Here is a 22337-nt window from a genome sequence, read left to right on the forward strand (position 1 = left end):
AAAATTATTTTTGTTAAAATTTACAAAAATTAAACTATGTTTAGGGTTGAGCATGGTAAGAGATGATTTAGGTCTTGTAGGAGTCTAAATATTTATTTGATGTTTTTTTTAGAATTAATTATAGAAATTTGAAGATGGATGTTATCCGGGAAAGCGAACATGACCTAGCAGCCACCACATTGTCGTCACCTGCACCCAACCATGGTCGCCCCAGCGCCACTCTCTGATTCTTCTTTCTCCATTGCTCACCTATTCAGTCGATCCTGTTTTCTGAAACATGTCCGCGCTAGTTTCTCGGGCAGTGCCTACAAAATCTTTCTCAACTGCTCTCACCAGCAATGTGAGTCAAAGGTGGCATAAATACACAATTATGGCATAAATACACAATTTGTTGGAATAAAGTCTGTTAAAATAAGAATCCCTTATTTTTAGGTTTGTTAGAGTTTGTTTTTATTTTTCAAATGTTTGTTATCTCAACCACTTAGCAGAGTATCTGCTAACGTGTCCTTATTTTTCTCCTTCTTGTTATTTGTAAAGCTTTATAAAGCTAAGACCTGATTCAATGAATAAATTGATCATTCACACCAATTGTTTGTACTCTTGTATTACTTAACATTTGGTATCAGAGTCCCCACTGGGCTTATAGAGAAGAAGCAGCAGCCTTCGAGTGATCTAACACCGAGAGAATGAGTGACGATAAGACTCTGACAAAGATCCCTCACTTTGATGGTCATTATGACCACTGGAGTGAGCTGATGGAGAATCTGTTGGAGAATGGCTTTGCAGAGCCAAAAACAGTGGCAGCTCTCTCTGATTCACAAAAAACCCAATTGGAAGATGCTAAAACCAAAGATTATCAGGTGAAACATTATATGTTTCAAGCCATTGATCGTACCATCTTTGAACAAATATTGGATCGTCGTAAAGCCAAGAATGTTTAGGACTCAATGAAGCCAAAGTTTGGAGGCAATGACAAAGTGAAAAATCTCTTCTTAACTCATTGAGAAAGGATTTTGAGGTTCTAAAAATGAAGAAGGATGCAAGCATTACTGAATATTTTACGAGAGTAATGACGGTCTCCAATAAAATGATGAGTGATGGAGAAGACATGCCTGACCCAAAGATTGTTGACAAATACTACGGACTTTAACAGACAGGTACACATACGTTGTAGTATCCATTAAAGAAGCCAAAGATACTGACAACATATCTATTGATGAATTGCAAAGTTCATTAGTGGTACATGAACAGAAGTTTAAAGAGTGAAAAATGAGGATGAGGAAGAGAAAGAACAACTTTCAATAAAAACTATTTACAACTTTGTCAAGTCATAATTTTGGATTATATCAAACTATGGTATAAAATCATAATATATAGAGAATAATGACATATTAAAAATTAAGTTCGGTGGTATGACTTAATTGTAATTTTGTACTTAATTATGATATTCATGTATTTGGCCCTTATTTTGTTCCATTAATTTCTAATCAAATTTATTTTTATGGATCAATATATTATATATTGTCTGGTAATTATTAATTTTATCCTATAAATAACAAAACCCTAAATTATTCTTCTCGTAGAGCAGCCACCATCTGTCCAGGCTCAAAATTATCTCTTAGATCTGTCTAGCTATCAGCTATCAGATTGAGAATAAAGAAGACATTAAGAAATGCATGTCCCTTTGAATTTGTCAACAAGCAACTGGTGTTTGCACATCATGTCTTTTTCTTTTCATATTCCATGTTTTGGTTCAAGCAAGCGGCTGTTGAGTTCATTACTTTCCATTCCAAGTACATTTTCCAAATATTTTCTTTTTGAATTTCTTTCACTTAGGGTTTTGTTCCATAGGATTTATAATGACTAAATTCAAATAGTTTATGCCATGTCCATTATTTGTTCCTTGCAGACATCTGTATCTAAACTTTACCATGTTTTAGTTGTGCTCTAATAACCCTAAATGGACTAGAAAAAATATTTCAGATTCCTTTTGCTAAATTCATCATTGCCAATAAAATAGTAGCAAATTTTGATTGAGAATTGAAAAGAGGAAAAACAATGATTTTAATTTGGTTAAATTTTATGTAGGAAAAACAATGGTGAAGAAATACGAAGAAAATTGTTGGCAATATGTGAGTCCATCAAAAGACATTCCAGGCACTCATGAAAAAAAAGGATATTCTAGCAATGATTGCAGAACGTGGCCAGCAAGAACCATTCCTTATGATGCTCAGAATGATAGGAGGTGGAGTCTAAACTTTATTCTTATCTAATTGTTGTTTCCATGGGTCCTGTATATCACAAAAAATGAACTTTAGTTGGTATGGGATTTCATTTTTTTGATAATGGCTCATCCATCTTATAATCCATTCATAATGGAAATTATGGGTGATTATAATAATGGAATGCCTCAGTAAAATTGGATCGAACAATGGAGTTTAAAATATATTAAAAGGGAACATAAAAATTAAAACATAGGACCAAATAAACACAAGAACAATAGTTTGATAGGGTAGAAAAAGAATAGACAAATAACATTTTTCTAGCTTTCCTAAGGATGAGAATTTGTAGCCTCAATAGGTGATTAGGACACCAAATTTCAGTATTATCCAGAGACTAATAAACCTACAAGTAAAAAACAAAAGGCTAAGTAACAAGATTGAGATTTAGTTAGTTAAAATGTCTTAATAGTTAATTAATGACATCGGCACCAATGATCCTACCGGCTGTGTTAGTAATGTGTGGTACCCTGGAGCTTAATTTTTTTTTGTAAGCTACATATTATCAAATGATAAAAAATTAACAGGGCAAAGCAAATTCCAAGATATTACTAGAAGTGAAATCAATGTGTTTGTTCATATATTTATTACCAGTTGGTGAGTAGCTGCCTAACAGATTTGTTTGCCAATGCAGGCAATGGCCACATGTGGAACAATTGGATCAGAAAGAACCTTGTCAAGAACCTCTTTCATTGCATCCTATGAATCACAAAGGAAACGGGGAACTTACAAGGAGAGCAGGCTTGAGGGAGATAGCAGAGGCAAACTTCGGCTTTGTTAGGATTAGATCACAAACATGGTTCCAACATTTGCTAACGCTAAGCAGAGCCAGGTAACCTTCAGAAAATGTTTTCTATGATATATTCTCTTACCTGAGAGAAATCACTTCTCATATTCCTAGTCATCTTTGTTAATTGGTTGTTCTCTCATTGCTCTTTCTATTTGTCTATGTGTGTACTATATATTAGAGAGTGAGACATACTGGGAGAGCAAAGATAATTTGCATGTGAATGAATGAGTTGGGAAATGGTGTGTGCCTATTTATACATGTAAAAAATTAACATTTTCAACAAGAAAAAGAAATCGTGTTGCAAATTGCAATTAAGAGCATTTAACATTTGGGTTAATTTCAAAAAATGCCGTAATTTAAAAAAAATGCCCAGTGATTTCAATTTTGTTTTGCAGATTTGGTTGGTAAAATTTTCATTTTTGTCAATTTCGCCCATTACGACCTCAAAATAATAATTTTCAAAAATTAAAGTTGTTTAATGTCATATTTACTATGGAACCATTTTTTTTATTTTTTAAAATCATTATTTTTGGATTTTTCTCTCTTCTAAAAAACAATACCTAAATGACAGCTGTTGTTTTCCTTTGTTTCACTATGAAATAATCTAAATTATTAAAATACAATTAAAGCAGGAATTTGTAAGTTTATGTGTAGATGCATTATCAATTCTTACAGAGAGTGAATATATAGATGAACCTTTGTGAATTAGAGGATTATGCCCTTTCTATTTTTAAAACTCATCTTATCTCCACTGTTTTCATGTCATTGTCTTATTTTTTGTGAAGATGATGAGTCTGGTTGCTGTACTAGGGAGGATTTGTTTAGGAACAAGTATTGTAATTTTTGCTCTTTATATTCATCATTCATTCACAAGTGTCATATTCAAGAGACATTATTTACTTTTACTAAAAGTAGGTTTCTTATGTGTTAGCTTTGTGGGGTACAATGATCATTCTCAAATTGGTAAAACTGCCCTTATTCATTTTTTAAAAGGTCATTTGTATATTAATAATAGGGTAAATTCTATTATTACTTTGTGGAACCACAAAGTAATTATACTTTGTTTTAACATCCAATAATAATTGTACATGTGTTAATAAAAATAATACTAATTAAAATTAATAAAAAAAAAGTAACCTGCTATAGCAGGTAATACTTAATTATAGGAATTTTTAAGATTATTAATTACAATATGAGTCCTTATATTTTAATCTAATCACTATTTAGTTGTTAGATGTCAATAATATACTATTATGTCCTTTATTTTAGCTCAATTCAACAGTTTACTGACAAAACTGTTCAATAATTTAAAAATTTAAGTGATAAAACTGTTAATCAAAATAAAAAATTAGAAGTAAATAATATATTATTAAAAAAAGTAGAACTCTAATTTTCAGAAGGTTTGTGGATTTTTTCTACTACAATAACAAGTTACGTAAATTAGGTCAAATTTTACGTAAATTATGTAAAAAAATAAGAGATTTACGTAAAATTCATAGGTTTTATGTAAAACTCTATTTTTTCAAAGTTTGTGAATGTTTTTCTCCTAAAATAACCAGGTTACGTAAATTTAGTCCAACTTTACGTAAATTATGTCTAAAAGTAAAAAATTTACGTAAAGTTCCAATGTTTTATGTAAAACTATATTTTTTACAAGGTTTCTGGATTTTTTCTTATACAATAACAAGATTACGTAAATTATGTTAAAAATAAAAGGATTTACATAAAGTTTAAACGTTTTATGTAAGACCCTATTTTCCACAAAGTTTGTGGATTTTAACTCTTAAAATGACAATGTTACATAAATTTAAACCAATTTTAGGTAAATTATGTCTAAAAATAAAAAAAATTACGTAAAGTTCCAAAATTTGACGTAAAACTCTATTTTTCATAAGGTTTCTGAATTTTTTTCTCCAAAAATAACAAGTTTACGTAAGTTTAGTCCAATTTTACGTGAATAATGTCTAAAAGTAAAAGATTTTAAAAAAAAATTCACAAGGTTTGTGGGTTACGAAAATTTAAGAAGATTTATGTACAACTCTAATTTTCACAAGGTTTATAAATTTTTTCTCCGAAAATAACAAGTTTACGTAAATTTAGTCAAATTTTACGTAAATTATATCTAAAAAATCAAAGATTTACGTAAAGTTCAAAGATTTTACGTAAAACTCTATTTTCTACAAGGTTTGTGAATTTTATCTTCTAAAATAACAAGGTTACGTAAATTTAGTCAAACTTTACGTAAATTATGACTAAAAATAAAAGAATTACGTAAAATTCAAAGGTTTTACGTAAAACTATAGTTTCAATAAGGTTTCTGGATTTTTTCTTATACAATAACAAAACTACGTAAATTAAGTCAAACTTTACGTAAATTATGTCTAAAAATAAAAAGATTTACGTAAAGTTCAAAAGTTTTACGTAAGACTCTATTTTCAACAAAGTTTGTGGATTTTAACTACTAAAATAACAATGTTACGTAAATTTAACCAAATATTACGTAAATGATGTCTAAAAATAAAAGATTTACGTAAAGTTCTAAGGTTTTACGTTAAACTCTACTTTTCACAAGGTTTGTGGATTTTATCTTCTAAAATAACAAGGTTACGTAAATTTAGTCAAACTTTATGTAAATTATGTCTAAAAATAAAAGTTTTACGTAAAATTCAAAGGTTTTACGTAAAACTATAGTTTCAATAAGGTTTCTGGATTTTTTCTTATATAATAACAAAATTACGTAAATTTAGTCAAACTTTATGTAAATTATGTCTAAAAATAAAAAGATTTACGTAAAGTTCAAAGGTTTTACATAAGACCTATTTTCAACAAAGTTTGTGGATTTTAACTCCTAAAATAACAAGGTTACGTAAATTAAAACAAATTTTACGTAAATGATGTCTAAAAATGAAAAATTTAAGTAAAGTTCCAAGGTTTTACGTTAAATTCTATTTTTCACAAGGTTTGTGGATTTTATCTTCTAAAATAACAAGGTTACGTAAATTTAGTCAAACTTTACGTAATTATGCCTAAAAATAAAAGATTTACGTAAAATTTAAAGGTTTTACGTAAAACTCTATTTTTCACAAGGTTCTGGATTTTATCTTCTAAAGTAACAAGATTACGTAAAATATGTCTAGAAATAAATGATTCACTTAAAGTTGAAATTTTTACGTAAAACTCTAGTTTCGATAAGGTTTTTGGATTTTTTCTTATACAATAACAAAATTACGTAAATTTAGTCAAACTTTACGTAAAGTATGCCTAACAATAAAAAGATTTACGTAAGGTTTAAACATTTTACGTAAGACCCTAAAGTGTCTGGATTTTAACTCCTAAAATAATAAGGTTACGTAAATTTAAACAAATTTTACGTAAATGATGTCTAAAAATAAAAGATTTACGTAAAGTTCCAAGGTTTTACATTAAACTCTAGTTTTCACAAGGTTTGTGAATTTTATCTTCTAAAATAACAAGGTTACGTAAATTTAGTCAAACTTTACGTAAATTATGTCTAAAAATAAAAGATTTACGTAAAACTCTTGTTTCAATAAGGTTTCTGTATTTTATCTTCTAAAATAATAAAATTACGTAAATTTAGTCAAATTTTACGTAAATTATATTTAAAAATAAAAAGACTTACGTAAAGTTTAAAGGTTTTACGTAAGACCCTATTTTCAACAAAGTTTGTGGATTTTAACTCCTAAAATAACAAGGTTACGTAAATGTAACCAAATATTACGTAAATGATCTCTAAAAAAAAAGATTTACGTAAAGTTCCAAGGTTTTACGTTAAACTCTATTTTTCACAAGATTTGTGGATTTTATCTTCTAAAATAACAAGGTTACGTAAATTTAGTTAAACTTTACGTAAATTATGCCTAAAACTAAAATATTTACGTAAAATTCAAAGGTTTTATGTAAAACTCTAGTTTCAATAAGGTTTCTGGATTTTTTCTTATACAATAACAAAATTACGTAAATTAAGTCAAACTTTACGTAAATTATTTCTAAAAATAAAAAGTTTTACGTAAAGTTCAAAAGTTTTACGTAAGACTCTATTTTCAACAAAGTTTGTGGATTTTAACTCCTAAAATAACAATGTTACGTAAATTTAACCAAATATTACGTAAATGATGTCTAAAAATAAAAGATTTACGTAAAGTTCTAAAGTTTTACGTTAAACTATATTTTTCACAAGGTTTGTGGATTTTATCTTCTATAATAACAAGGTTACGTAAATTTAGTCAAATTTTACGTAAATTATGTCTAAAAATAAAAGATTTACGTAAAATTCAAAGGTTTTACGTAAAACTCTAGTTTTAATAAGATTTCTGTATTTTATCTTCTAAAATAATAAAATTACGTAAATTTAGTCAAATTTTACGTAAATTATGTCTAAAAATAAAAAGATTTACGTAAAGTTCCAAGGTTTTACGTTAAACTCTATTTTTCACAAGGTTAGAGATAAAATTGATCTTGGCTGCTAATATGAAGGTAAAATTGCACAATTTTAGAAATTAGGGCTAAAATTACTCTAAGTTGTAAACAGTGGGGTATTTTAGCACCTTATCCCTGTTAAAAATATATAAAGAAAAGAAATTAAAAGATTGTCGTTTATTTTAAGGCATAATACCCAACTGGCTCCTTAAACTAATACTTCAAAGTCAAATAGGACCTTAAACTATCAAAATCATCAATTTAGGTCCGTAAACTAACCAAAAATCATCAATTGAGTCTCATTATAAAAAAAAATTATGAATTAAGGTCTCATCGAAAATCATACAGCTAAACAGTTTTAGACTCTCTTCCCCCAACTAATTTTGAACAAATGGAGAGATTATTGTAGTCCATATCAAATAGTCACAATTTTTGATTTTAGAATTGGATGGGGACTGAATTGATAATTTTTATATAGTTTAGGAACCTGATTGTTAATTTTGATAGTTAAGGGTCCTAATTGATTTTGAAGCTTTAGTTTGGGGACCCAAATGATATAATGTCTTTATTTAATTTGCAACAAAACCTATCAAGGTGATTTCACCCCAAATCTTATTTCACTGTTTGAGAAATCGGGAACCTGCCGTCGCTCGTTGCTCTAGGACCAAGTTCCAACTTATTGAGCAATCGCGAAACCTATCGTTCATCGCTGGCTGCTCCTCCAACCAAGATTCCACTCGTGGTTCACTGCTGCTGCCGTTCTCTTCACTGTTGACTGAGGCAAATATAATCCAAGTCGGTTTGGCGGTATGTGATTTTCTCTCCTCTCCATTTTGAGTAAATGAACTTTTCCATACTTTATCAGTTAATCAAATTCATTTGACATGAATAGTTTTTTTTCCCAATCCTTTGTTCAAATTGAGTTTAACTATTGAAGTTTGCAAATTCTTATTATAAATCTGAGTTTAAATGTTGAAATTGATTTTATGTGTTATTGAATGGTTCTTGACCTCATAATTTTAACCCAATAAAACAATGAGAAGTTGAAGCATTTCAACTGAGAGATAGGATTCCATTGAATGGGGCTTGGAGGCACTTGCCCCCAATGTAATTTTAGGAATTTTTTTTACCCAGGTAATGTTAGCCCCCATTTTTTCTGATCCATAAGCTTTTTTCTCGCGGACGTGGAACACAGATGAGGGCGGAAGGTTGAAGATGAGATATTTAATTTTTAATTAATTTTTTTTATGAAAAACTAAATGAAACAACGTTGTTTCCATAACTATATGGAACGAAGTCGTTTCATTTAAAAAGAAGAGAAACAAATAAAATAAGTGAAGAGCTTGGCAAGGGAAATAACTTACCTTCTTTCAATGCCGAAGAAGAAACCTAAGAAAAAGATAAATCAATAGAATTTCACATAATTATTAAAATCATAGGAAATTAAGTAAACTATAGGTGATTAAAGATTTGGAATTTAGTATTTCTCAGTTAATTCATCTGCAAATGCTTAGTTAATTTCACATCTCAGTTAAGGAGTATTTCTGATTTAAATATTTGAAGTTTAGTATTTAGCTTAATTCCTTGATGGGGTAAGGAATTAAGCTAAATTCAAAAGCACCCAGATAATTAATTTAATATTAAGTGATAGAGTAGAGCAATTAAAGAAATCATTTGAGCACAACACTAACTTCTTTTACTTTATGTCCTGCCTTTCAATATGTTGATTGTTGCTAATAGTGGGTTTGAACAATTAAGAAGTGAATAATGCATATTACAGATCTTAGTCCTAGGAATGGGTACATGTTTAATTCAGTGGGATGGGATTGGTTGCCTCAAGGGTATCCCCAAATACTTCAACCAGGGGCCACAACTTCTTAAGTTTTGAAATTTGTTCCAGTCGTGTTTCAGCAGTATTTCTGCTCTTTTGAACTCCAAACTATGACTTGGAGAATGAAGCCAGGCCAAAATATAGATGAGGCCGAACACTCATTCTAAGAATCTAATTAATTGTTCACAATAAATGATTTTATCTATGATATTGGGACTATAATTAGAGAATTTAGTTATTCCAATCAAATGTTCAATCTAATGAGAAAATCTACCATTTGCTTGACTTTTAGCATGGATAAATGCAACTCTGAAAAGAAGCTATAATTATTAACTTTTAGTTCTTGATTTTTGGCATATAAGTCTGTGAATCATTTGTCGTGCAGTAACTACAGTGTGAGTAAGCATTAGAATTATGGCAGTAAGATGATTTCTGGTTTACCTTTTGCTACCTTAGCTATTTTTCATTCTGCTAATCTCTTTATATATTGATGGGTTTAAAGGTTTGAAGTAGTTCATTGTCTAGGAATATAATGCAGTATCCTTCTGTGACACATTATATGAAGTTTCAATCCTTAATATGTTTTTCAAGATCACCTTGTTACTATTTTATAATTTAAGCATTTGTTTACCATCTCGAACTTGATTTAAATCGAAGAAGTTGGCTGAAAGAAGTTGTTTTTAAATAGGTTGCCACTTGATAATGGTTAATTATATTTCAGTTTTTAGTAAAAGAATGTTATTCTGGATCAGTATCATCATAGGAGTAACTATCATGGGTTGTTTTAACAGAGTCCAATATTGCTCATTTGAGTTTGGAATTCTACAGTGTCATAGTATAATAGTGTGAATTGGTAGTTACTATATTATAAGAAGCAGCTTTCAATTTGAAGAAAAAAAGTGATAAATTTTTTTTTCATTAATTATTAACCATGAACAATTACCATCATATAGTGAAATTGAATTCTCAAACAACATCAATTTCCTTAAGAAATTATAACTAGAATATGATAAAATAAAATTAATCAAAATGTTGGTAAGATGTGCCATCAACAAATTATTGCAACAAATTTCAACTAATTATATTGTGATCCTCTTTAAATTTTAGAAATTATATTTACTAAATTTACAGTATTGAAAAGCCATCGAGAATGATATATGTGTTTCTATTATATTGAGAAATGATGCTTGTTGCTTGACATGTTTCTCATAAAATGGTAATTTCCTGCTCAATGACAGACTCTATATTATCATTTGACACTCCAATAATCATATATATCAACAAAAAATTTTAGCTATAATATCTGTCTACTTCTCTCTTATATTGCTCTCAGATCTTCTTTTGTTTATTCAAGAGAGACTAGGATGTTGTTAGCTATTATTGTTATGCTATAGCTGAGAGTTTATTTTTATGTCAAGAATGTCATAATATACTTGATCATATTCATAGCTCAACGAACAGAAAAGGAATATATATAGCTCAAATAGGTTGAAAATTAGAACAGATGTAATGACCAGGTAACTTATGGTTCTGCATTCAACTGCTCTGGTCTGAGATAATGTTTTTGAGGTCTACTGGCAATTGACAATATGGCTGGTTCTGATATAATTTTCAGATTGGATTGATAGGAATAATAAGAATATTAGAGAGAGAAAGAGAGAAGATATGAAGAAGAAGAAGTCAGAAGTAATTCTTCAAATTTGTTCATTTATAGATCTTGATTACAATTGTGTAAGCTTACTAAATAGCATGTCAACTATTAACTACACAGCAGGTGAACTTAACATTTAACAAATTAATATAAACCTGCCTAATAACCAATTCACTCCTTAATCTTCCCATTTCTTATGCCGTTCATAACAGGTTCATATTGTTGTTTGTACTGTGTGTATACCCTATTCTAAGTGTTTTCGTTTTTTTCCAGGATTATTCTCATACTTGATTGATTGATAAAGTTCCAAGAGGTCCATTCTATGACAAATTCAACTGAAAATGTCTGCGAAAGTTATTGGTTCCTAGCAAGCTTAGATTGGATGAATTTTGTAATGACAGTTTTGGCTGCTATAATTTAGTTTTATCATGTCATGTCATTTTCTTTTCTGCCAATTTCCCATACGTGCTTATGTAACAAGCAATGATGGTTACATATTTCTGTAAGATAATGACTTTCTGAGCTCCATTCAATCCAAAATTTTCAAATAATTTATCAATTAGACTTGTACTATTTTAGCAAGAAGTTCACAAAGGAGGCTGAGCTCTAGGTGCAAATAAGAAATTCTGACAGAAATCAAAATTGGTCAGAAAAAGCATTAGAGTAACCAGTTTGCTATAACCAGCAAACTGGTCACATATTTCTGCAACCAGCAATTGCTGGTTACCTGTAACAAGAAATTGCTGGTTATGTAACAAGCAATGCTGGTTACATATTTCTGTAACCAGCAAAAACTTATTACATATTTATTTTGTAATCAGCAATTGCTGGTTACAGAAATCTGTAACTAGATGCTTACAGAATCCGAAAGGTACCTGAAATAATGATACAATCAAATGAACTAAATATTAAACTCACTTAGTTTTGCTGTTTCTAATTGAAATATTCGAACTTAATGTAAGAAATTCAATATAATAAAACGACTAAATATAAATTGAAATAACAACTAAAATATTAAATTGTTTCTATAATTGCAAAGTAGGATCATTTTGTTGCTGTCTTGTTGACCTGGCCTTTTTTAATCTTGTTTTCATTAATCTGTACAATATGAATATTAACTTTTGATAATTCCAATCCAATAGGTAACTTATGATAGATTTTCGAAAAAAAATGAAGTTGCATCCTAAGAGAAAGTTATAACCAGTTCATGTCATTATTAATATGGCTAGATAGCTATCTATATCAAGTAAATGCCTTCGTTACTGAGGATTCTCCTAAAGTTTGAAAACTGCTTATGTATTAAAAAAATTGGAACCAGTTCTATATAACAGGACATGTTCATTTTTTTTCTTGTCAACTATCTAACCGGCTATGTAACAGATTCTAGTAGTGTTATGGAACTGGGATCAGTTACAGAGCCGGAAGAGGTGAAACTTACTACGATTGAATTATAATAATTAAACTCTTCTTAGATTCAAATGATGATGAACCGAATAACATTTTTTTGTGTTTGCCATTGTTGAACCACCAAGATTCAGAATATCAAACCAAAGTAATGACAAGCTCAACAAGAGAATCTGACAAAATTGTGTGTCTAAAGGTACTTCACTGCAATCTTTCTAGAATCTATGACAAGCTCCTCTCTCCCAAAACATAGGTTCAAGGAGCGATATAAGCAGTTAAAAAACAAATGAAAATCAGCATCAGCTACTGATCTAACTATTGTAAGGCCAATTTCAAGGGGTGTTAGAATATGTATGCACGCTTCACTTGAAACTAAGCATGCTATTACAAATATCCTAGACCATCTGTGAATTATCGGCCCTCGAGGGTCCAATATTTTCTTCTTTACTCTCTCATAGTCCTCTAAGAACACTCTAGATAATACTTTTGCTTTCAATGATCTACCTCCGTTTCTCCTCGGAACTTCCTTCTCATACTTCTTAGAATTAGAACACTCTGATATTTGTGTTCCATCAATTGTATGTGAGCTTAACTCCACCATCTCCATTGGACGTTGGAAGTGGACGCTTGACTAATTCAACATCATCTTAAAACCTGATAGTTCACTTGTAAATGTCAAATTCAGAAATTGTAAAAGATGCTGAAGTTCAAAAAACAAAAGGGTGAAATTCGTACCTTACTGATCTTGAATTGACATATTCTATTGTGCTCTTCTGAAAGAACAGATCTGGTTTGAATTAGATTTGATCTGAAGAGAGAAGAAAACAAAGAAACTAGATATAAGGCAAGACATGAGCCAAAATTGACAAGGTATAAGTTCAAAGCCACAATAGAGAAAAGGGACCATTAATTAATTGTTGTTCATAATGACCAATAAGTTCACTATTTATATAAGAATATTAATTTGGATTGAAGGAAACTCAACAAATTTATAGTCATCCGTTACAAACCTCCTCCAATAAATAAGGATTAATACATCAGGAGCCCTCTGAACTTATCTAATAAAATTGATCGGCCCGACCATGCAAAGTGTCTCGTTAGCCTTCTCAACTTGCTTAAATTGACATGATTAGTTCTCTAAATGAACATGGAAGAACAACATTAGTTTTAGACAAATGGAAATATTTATCACTTTAAGCAAGTTCAAATTTTGCATCTGAATACTGTATTTCTTGTGAACTATTGGACGAACTATACTAACATTCTCTTATTCCTCTGTTTGTTTTCTGCTGTGTGTCAATGGAAGAAGATGCTCCTGTAAGTTATTTAGCATGCAATGTGTTGTATCCATTTGAAGTTTATGTTATTGAATTCCAGAAGATTTGCTCTACCTGTGGAACATTCTTTTCTTAGAAGCACATGCATTGTACATCACTTCCTGTCTAATTTTTTTTTTTAAATAGGAGTGGCGAAGAGGTCTTAAAGCGCTAAGGGCTGAGATTGTAAGTAAATCAAAGAAACCCCTTCTAGATCTAGAGAAAGAGGTATATACCATTGTTGGCTTGTCAACTTTCTATTTTGATTTTATGGGCTTTCAATTTTGAAATGATGCAATAATTAAGAATTGCTGACATTTTCTTTTGTCTTCATTAGTTGAAGAGGCCTACAAACTTTGTGGGTTTCTATTCTTGTGGATTCAGGTATTGCCTAACACGTAATTGGTTAGGCATGTGGTGACATTCTGTAATGTTATTCATTCGTTATGTACGCTCTTTCAAAAAAATTAACTACTCATTCTTCTCCTCCATATTTTTTTTACTCAGAGGAGAAACAAAAGAACATAGACATAGAGAGCATCTGTCAGTTACTGGATCTTATTTTAGGATCTCATTCTCGTGCCCAGGTTGATTATTTCCTTGATTATCTATAGGTGAGTTGCTGATTTTCCCAACTTCTTCCTAGTATATGTTATCGATTGATTATTTCATTGAGTATCTAAAAGGAGCAGTACTATATGCATAGCCTTAACAGTTAGTTTCTTCTACAGACCATTAATTAAGGAGCTGGCTGCAGTAGAAACAATCAACTTATCAAAGTGTGCAAATTTTGAAATTTCATTTAGGAAAATCTATCCAATTCCAGTGATGCTTTCTATTGTTGTGTTGCCATGACTACAATAATTTGGTATCTTTCTATCTAAATTCTCAGTAGGCTTCTAAGGATATCTGGAACAACTGAAACAAATATTCAGAACAATGACCGGGCTAGTGATTTGTTTTCTATTCTATTTTTTGCTCAATACACTATGATACTCTGATACAAAAGTTTTGGTTTCCAAAATGCCTCTTTGTTCAGTTCGGTTTATGAATCCAACCAGTCCATGCTCCGTTCTAGCTAGTTTCTATCTTGGGGGTAAAATTAGAGTATTTTGTATTATGAGAGTAAAATTTTTGAACTTCCACAATAACCTTATATGTACCAATTTGTGAATGAATTATGATTTTGCTCTCTTTCAAACTCTCTTCTGCATCCCATAGATAATACTGAAAATCAATGGTGTAACTTAATGACTTTATTTAAGGCTTAAGGTGCAAAAATACCCCTAACGTTTTGGGTCATGAGCAATTTTACCCTTAACGTCTACAATGATGCAATTTTACCCCTAACGTCGGAAGCCAAGAGCAATTTTACCCCTAACGTTGATAAAATGGGTCAATTTATCAACACTATTATAAAACACGTATATTTTTGTTCATTATTCTGCACCAATTGCATAATAATTCGTTCTAAAAAAAGGATTTCATGTTTTTTATAATTTAATAATAGAATTTGAGATTAATATTTATAAATTCGGTGGATTTTTTGAATTTTTTTTGTCTAATCCGTAGAAAAACACAGTATATTTTTTTCTTTTTTTCACATCCCAACTAATGTTTGTAATTTGTTACTGATAAAATGACACACGTATGATGTGTAGATAACAAGATTCATGACCGAGAAGACAGTTTTATGAACTATTTCTCAAATTGACCCAATTTATTAATGTTAAGGGTAAAATTGCTCTTGGCTTCCAACTTTAGGGGTAAAATTGCACCATTTTAGACGTTAGGGGTAAAATTGGTCCTGGCCCAAAACGTTAGGAGTATTTTTGCACCTTTACCCTTAAATTAATGTTCAGATAGAGTCAAATTTATTATTTAACTCTTTTTGCTTTTTCTTGCACTTCAAATTTACTATTGAAGATGATACTCGTTTTAGAGGAAGTAATTCTGGTTTTCCTAGGATTAGGTGTTTGACAATACATAGTATTAAGGGTTGAATGATTGGAAGGGTGGAGTTTTGGGCGAAAAGAACGGTTTAAAATGAACAGGGCATGGAATTTGTCTACGTTTTTTCCACATGTCAAGTTCACCTATCATGATTATTGTTACAAGTTAGCTTCTCTAATTTAGCATGGTGATACTTGAGGTTTTAGTAGAAACTAGAGATTTACTTATGAAACTAGAGATGGATATTCCGATATTTGGTGTATGATACAGTGTGAGAATGGGCATATAGCATGTACTTCCTACTGCAAAAGAATTGCTCATAAATTTCCTTCCTGCCTTTTACCTACTGGCTATAATCGCTGCCGGGACATAGAAAAGGTTCTTGAATCAGTCAAAGTGCCATGCCAAAACCTGAGGTATGGGTATCGAGAAATGGTTAACTATAGCAAGATATTTGAGCATGAAAAGATGTGCAACCATGCACCATATTCATGCCCTGTATCAAGTTGCAAATTTGTTGGCTCATGCAAGCAGCTATATCAACATTTTAGCAGTAAGCACAAAGGTTCAGCAGTTCCTTTACGTTTTAATACTACAATGCCACTATTCTTTACCCTGAACGACAAAACCCTTCTTCTTGAAGAGGAGAAAGGTGTTATATTTATTGTGAACAACAAAGAAGAATCACCAATTGGAAATGTTGTTTCCCCCTTCACACAAGGAAGGATACTTTTATGAAGTTACAGCAAAATCAGAGGGGGAGCAATTTGAGATTTCAATCGTTTACGAAGAATATACAAGTTTGATAACAATGACATTCATCTAGAAGAATTCCTCATGGTTCCACGCGATTTATTTGGTTCTTATGGACAAATCAGCTTGGTCCTCCATATACATGATTATAGCATGCTGGGTGGATCCCTACAGCCTGCACACATTATACCACTGCAGTATCCGGAATACCAATATTATAAACCCACCCCCACCCCTCCACACATCCAAAAATCAGCATTGATGCGAATGCTTGACACTGATGTTAATGTTATTTTTGTTTATACTTTTGAACTTCTGATCTGTTGAAATTCTTGTACAGTAGTTGAACCTGGTAAGTGGTGATTTTTAACACCACTTTTACTAGTGATGCTTAAGTTATCTTATTTTTTAGTTTATCCAAGTACATAATTTCATGTTGAGAACGCCAAGCCACAACTTATCAAGAATAAGAAGATATTTGAATGCTAGGCTATTTAGATGATTGTGGATGATTTACTTGACCATAATCTTTAATGATTAAATTGAAAAAAATACCAAATTACTCTCATAAGAGTGAATGTTGAATTATTTGAAATTTTCTTGGTCCAAGTTTTATCTTCTCATTTTAATAATTATTCATATAATTGTTGAATCAGTTAAATTATATTGTCAAAACAGGAAGTATAATGTTTGATTTCTTTTGTTATATTATGGTTGTTGACATAGTTGTTAGAATCGTACGAGTCGCGAGTCGATTCGTACAATTCGATTCGATTCATGAGGAATTCGAGACGTATCTATGGTATGACTCGGGAGCTTCATGAATCGGTCGAGTCACCATCGATTCGTTCCGATTCACCGAGTCGGTCAATTCAGGCCACCATTTAAAAAAAATTCAATTTTTAACAACTCAAAAACGTACAGCAGAAGAAGATGACTGTTCATTTTACAAAAACAAAAAAAAAAACGTATTATGATGCACAAATAGCTTCAATTATTATCTTCTTCTACTCTTAATTCTTTCTATTTTCTATTTCTGTCTCTACTTTCTTTTATAACTTGATATAATTTCTATTTTGATATTAAAATTCCATTTTTTGACTAATATTTAAAGTTAAATATGGTCAATATTTCAACTTTTTATATCATTTTGAATTTGATCCGAATCTTACAATTCGATTCACGAGTTCCGATTCGCAAAATAATATTTCGAGTCACGTGTCGAATCTCGATTTAACAACTATGGTTGTTGAATATTACTTTCGGAAAAAATTCTAAATCTAATTGATTTGACTCTAATATTAGTTTTGGTATACTTGAGGTTTGAGTAATATTCTTCTACAATTTCTGATAGTCAATTCTTCCATCAGTTCCAAGTTATGCTGGTTAAAATCTTACCAAGCATGTTAAACCCCTGTACCATTAGTTATTCTGTCAGTTCGAGCGTTTCATATGATGGTCATATAAGCAAGCTCAACTTTAAAATTGTAGTATAATCTTAAAGCATCTACAGTAAGCTTATTTACTAACTCGATTTTTTATGTGTTTTCTAGATGTTTATGATCGACTCGTTCAAAAGGGAAAGAAACCCGGATTCTTTCAATTGTTGGCTACTCAGACTACTAGTGTTGTTTGGCATGTAAGTGGAATTACTGGATTTGTGTTGGTCTATATTCACTCCGCTGTCTTTGGGCTAGTCTTTATCTTGTTATCTTTATGCAAGTTACTCATCTAAAGTGCATGTGCAAATGAGACAATGGGTCATTACTAAAGGGATACAAATTTATCCTGATAATTTTTTCACTAATATGCTTGAATTATCAGGATTCATATTCAAAATCCCCAATCCCTGTAAAACCATATCCCGCCTTTCCCCTCCTATCAACGTTTTCGATGCTGTTGGATTTTGGGTAACTTTAAGCATTATATCTTGTGATTCTATCACTTATGTGACCGATGGTTGATACTTATGTAACTAAACACTTATGTGACCGATGCTAGATAAAAGCCACAAAAAAGAAGAAACCTAAATGCTTTCAAAGTCTATATTGTGAATATACTCATTTGCTATTTGCCAAATTCAGTTCTGAATCTTCAAACCAGCAAGTTATTAGAAATTTTCAAAAAAGCATAATATAAATTCTTAGCAATAGTAATATACAGTGCTATAAGCAATTATTTGCATCTAACTCCCAATCAAGCTTCCTAAAAAACAAAAAAATAAGAGAAAGAGTCTAGCGTACCTGACCTTGGTAACTAGAAAGGAACCAGAACAGGAAGAAGAAAATGGAATACACTCTAAACCCTGGAATCAAACATGAGAAGAGAGATATGCTCATTAACGGCGAGCTCAAAACAAACAACGTGATAAGACGCTCAAAACGAAAGAGAATAATAAGGCGAGCTTACTTGAAGAAGGTCGAACTTCAATACAATCTGGGGCAGACGAGCATAGGGTTGCAGACTGCAACACGATTGAATAAAGGGATTGTGAGAAATTGGCAAAATCAAATACGGGCATAACTGTTGTTGATGTATAGGGGAAGAAAAAGTTCCATCGTGCAACTCAATTTGATGAGCGTATTGGGAAAAAAATGGCTGCAACTCAATTTGATGAGGGGATTAGGAAGAAATCCCAAATTCAAAACTGAAAAAGGAAATAAGAAAGTAATGGTATGAGTATATTGTAATTGGGTTTTTTCTTCTTCCTTCAAACCTTCACAGTAACGTCCAGTGTAAGTCCAAGCACAGAAGAGAGATAATTCAAGAAAAACCAGAGCAGAGGAAAGTGATTGGAAAAATTGGTAGACAGAAGAGAGATAGAAGACCGGAAGAAGCGTGAAGAGAGTAGAAGACCGGAACAACCAATTAACCGGTAAAAGGAATTAATTATTAATTAATGTAATTAAATGGTAGATATTAATCAGGATATAATCAAGGGTGATGGAAGCAAAGTAAAAATTACTTTGTTTTCCAACGAAGTAACAGCAGCCTTCACCTAATAATAGACCTACTAATTACTATAATTTTCTTTTTAAATTATATTCTTTTTTAAATACCAAATTTATTAAAATGACACATTAATTTTAAGGTCCAATACAAATGTATTTTTTGATTTTCCATTTTGAGAACAGCAATTGGGAAAAAGAAGAGAATTGGAATGTAGAAATGGAAAATGTTTTCTAAAACTGAACACGTCCTTAGTTGTGCACCATTCCTGAAAGTTCAATTTCTTTATTGCCCTGCCAATTCTTGTATTTTTTTTAATAAAATTGAAGATTTAGAATTTTGAATGAATATAGTTCGGAATCACAAAATTCATTCCAAATTTAAAACTTGAGAAACTTTCTGGTATGTTTTGTTCTGACCAGTTTGTTTGTGCCCTTATTCTCCTCAGGAAATGATGGAATGAGGTTTTATGAGCGGACACTTCTGGTTACAAGGGCAGCTACCCAGTACACATATAACCTAATGTGATTTGGCAAGGATTTAGGACTGATAGCTCAAATGGCTGCCAACAAAAAACTAGAGAAATACCCGACTCAAGCTCCCAAAAGTCTTTCCTCGACTCCAGCACTTTGTGGTATTGTTGCACGTGTCTTTGGTTTATCCAAGGAGAAAACAAATAGCAGTGATGATATGGACCTTCTTATTGCATCTCTGAACCAAATTGATAATTTTCAGATTGGACACATCCCGCTTATAGGACATGATGGTTTGCCACCTAATCCACCATCAGAGAAGATCAACATGGAGTCTTACTAAACATGGTTGTTAAACCATCCAAAGTCAACTAGCTTGCCTTGTGCAACAAAATATTTCTTTTTTTTTGTGTGTGTGAATACTGACACTAATCATGATGGAAGATTGATCATTCATCGTGATGGCTACAACAAAATATTCCGTAGGCTAAATCATTTCAAAACATCAAATGCACGTACTGAATCATCCAAAAGTTTAGGAACTATGACAATAAATGCAATTAATGACCTTGGTTGAAATGTTCCTAGTTCTCATTACATTATATATGTAATGAATGAATTGAAGAACTTTCTTTTGATTATGCAGAGTAAATGGGTGGATCGCTTTCCAACAATTGTTACTAAAAGCGTGAAAAAACGATGAGCTTTTTGTTTTGGAACAATTGATTTTATTGATTCATTCATTGTGTTGCTAAGTTGTGTCATAAATTGTATTTGTTAAATTCTATTGATTTTAGACTCAAATCAATACCTGTCAATTTTTCGAGGGGTCGTCGAAGTAAGAAGATATCAAAACATATAGCTTGAGATGCTGAAGCTGAAGGATTGGACCAATCTGATAAATTTAAGGCCTTTTGCTATGCCAATGTGATGTGTTTATTAGTGCTTTGCCTTTCCAAGAATATACTGATCCCAAGGTTGCCATTGTACATGAACATTTGTTTGTCTAGAGTGTATTGGTATCACTAATTACCTCAAATGGTGCAATCTCATGCATTGCCCCCATACCCCAAAGATGAACACAAAACAATCAGCAAAACCAAAATGTGAAGTTGTTCTATTATTTCATCAATATGAAACAAGGACCACAACTTTAGTACACACCATAGATGAACTTTTGAAAATAAATAGCATTTGACAAAGGCACGGTATCTTACAACTTAATTAAGTTAAAATCATGTGTTTTCTAGAGGGATTCATATTTTTCTATATCATTCTAGATCTTTCAAATTTCTTTTGATTTCTTAAGCATTCCAAGGTAAATCTATTCAGATTTCTCCATTGGTTTTGATTTAAAAAAAAGAACTCAATAGCCATATCCTTACATATCTCTCTCGCTGTCTCTCTAGAATCTACTATACAAATTTAAACAATCTTGTTTACAACCTAAATGATCTACTCAGACACCCATTCTACAATATTTTAACTGCTTTGCCCCAAATATGCAAATTTCAGAAGGCAAACAAACAAATTCCACAAAGCATTATATGTTGGTGCAACTCAAAGTTCAAATTGGAAAGCCATACACATGTTAAAAAAGGAGCTTTGGCTAGATTAGAAAAACAAACTAAAAATCAGTGTTGCGAAAAGCACAGGCAGAACAACTCATCAAGAAGTGAAAACTAAGGTTCATTTCATGACTGAGATAGACAATTTGTTAATGTTTTTTTTTTAAGTAAATGCAACTGAATATGGAGAATAGAAGAGACATTCCTAATAAAAGAAGACAATGTTAGTGGAGAGCTCTAGATTTGGGAGGCTAAGGTTTATGTTAAATGAATAATTTTGTTTATATGAGATTTGGAAGGGTATTTTTGTAATTGACTTTTTTTTTTTGAGAAAAAGACCCAACTATTATTGAGAAATGCAAACATTGTCAATATAGAGAGGATCTAAATCACTACGAGCAACAATTATCATTGGAACCGAAGCCATTTAAGGAGCCACATTGTTCACTAATCTGGGAAAAAACTCACAGAACAGTATGGGCGGTGTTGGAGAAAAAAAGACTGAAAATATTATAGACTTTATTTAGTAAAAGAAATTACAATAGTTATAACTCTCAAAACAATGCCACAAGAATAACAGTAGCTTTTTTGTTGGCTTTCTTTTTTTGCACTCACTCCACATTATTTTGATTTAAGCTCCTCACTCTTATATAATAGAAAATTGAAACCTGTATTTTTCTCTTTCTCTTTGTCAAAGTACAGCAGCCTTCTTGTTTCTTTTCTTGGGAACATCTAACCTCTTGAATGTCTTAATTTCCTCAATAATTGAGCAGTCCAAGTTGACATTTGTTATCCTAAAAAATGATAAGGCTCTCTCCATTTTCTTTTTATTTTTTTTCTTCTTTTTTTTCATCTGCCATTGTCCCCGCCATGGAACCTGTTTCATGGGCAACATTCATATGGAAGAATTTTTTAGAATAAATCAGCAAATAT

General features: G+C 31.2%; 1 long non-coding RNA gene and 1 pseudogene across 2 annotated transcripts; one reads left to right on the forward strand and one right to left on the reverse strand.

The window, feature by feature from the left end:
- Window positions 1–12575: 12575 nt before the first annotated feature.
- LOC136234144 (uncharacterized) lies at window positions 12576–19268 on the reverse strand. Of its 2 annotated transcripts, none has more exons than XR_010691085.1 (4): window positions 18824–19268; window positions 18663–18719; window positions 13128–13200; window positions 12576–13046 (listed from the first exon to the last, which is right to left on the reverse strand). It is a non-coding gene; the product is annotated as an uncharacterized lncRNA (long non-coding RNA). The 2 variants fall into 2 exon arrangements; XR_010691084.1 differs by having other exon boundaries at window positions 18658–18719.
- LOC136232576 (putative E3 ubiquitin-protein ligase SINA-like 6) lies at window positions 13692–16741 on the forward strand (annotated as a pseudogene).
- Window positions 19269–22337: the final 3069 nt, after the last annotated feature.

The sequence above is a fragment of the Euphorbia lathyris genome, chromosome 6, assembly GCF_963576675.1.
Source record: "Euphorbia lathyris chromosome 6, ddEupLath1.1, whole genome shotgun sequence".
In the NCBI taxonomy this organism is placed as follows: Eukaryota; Viridiplantae; Streptophyta; class Magnoliopsida; order Malpighiales; family Euphorbiaceae; genus Euphorbia; species Euphorbia lathyris.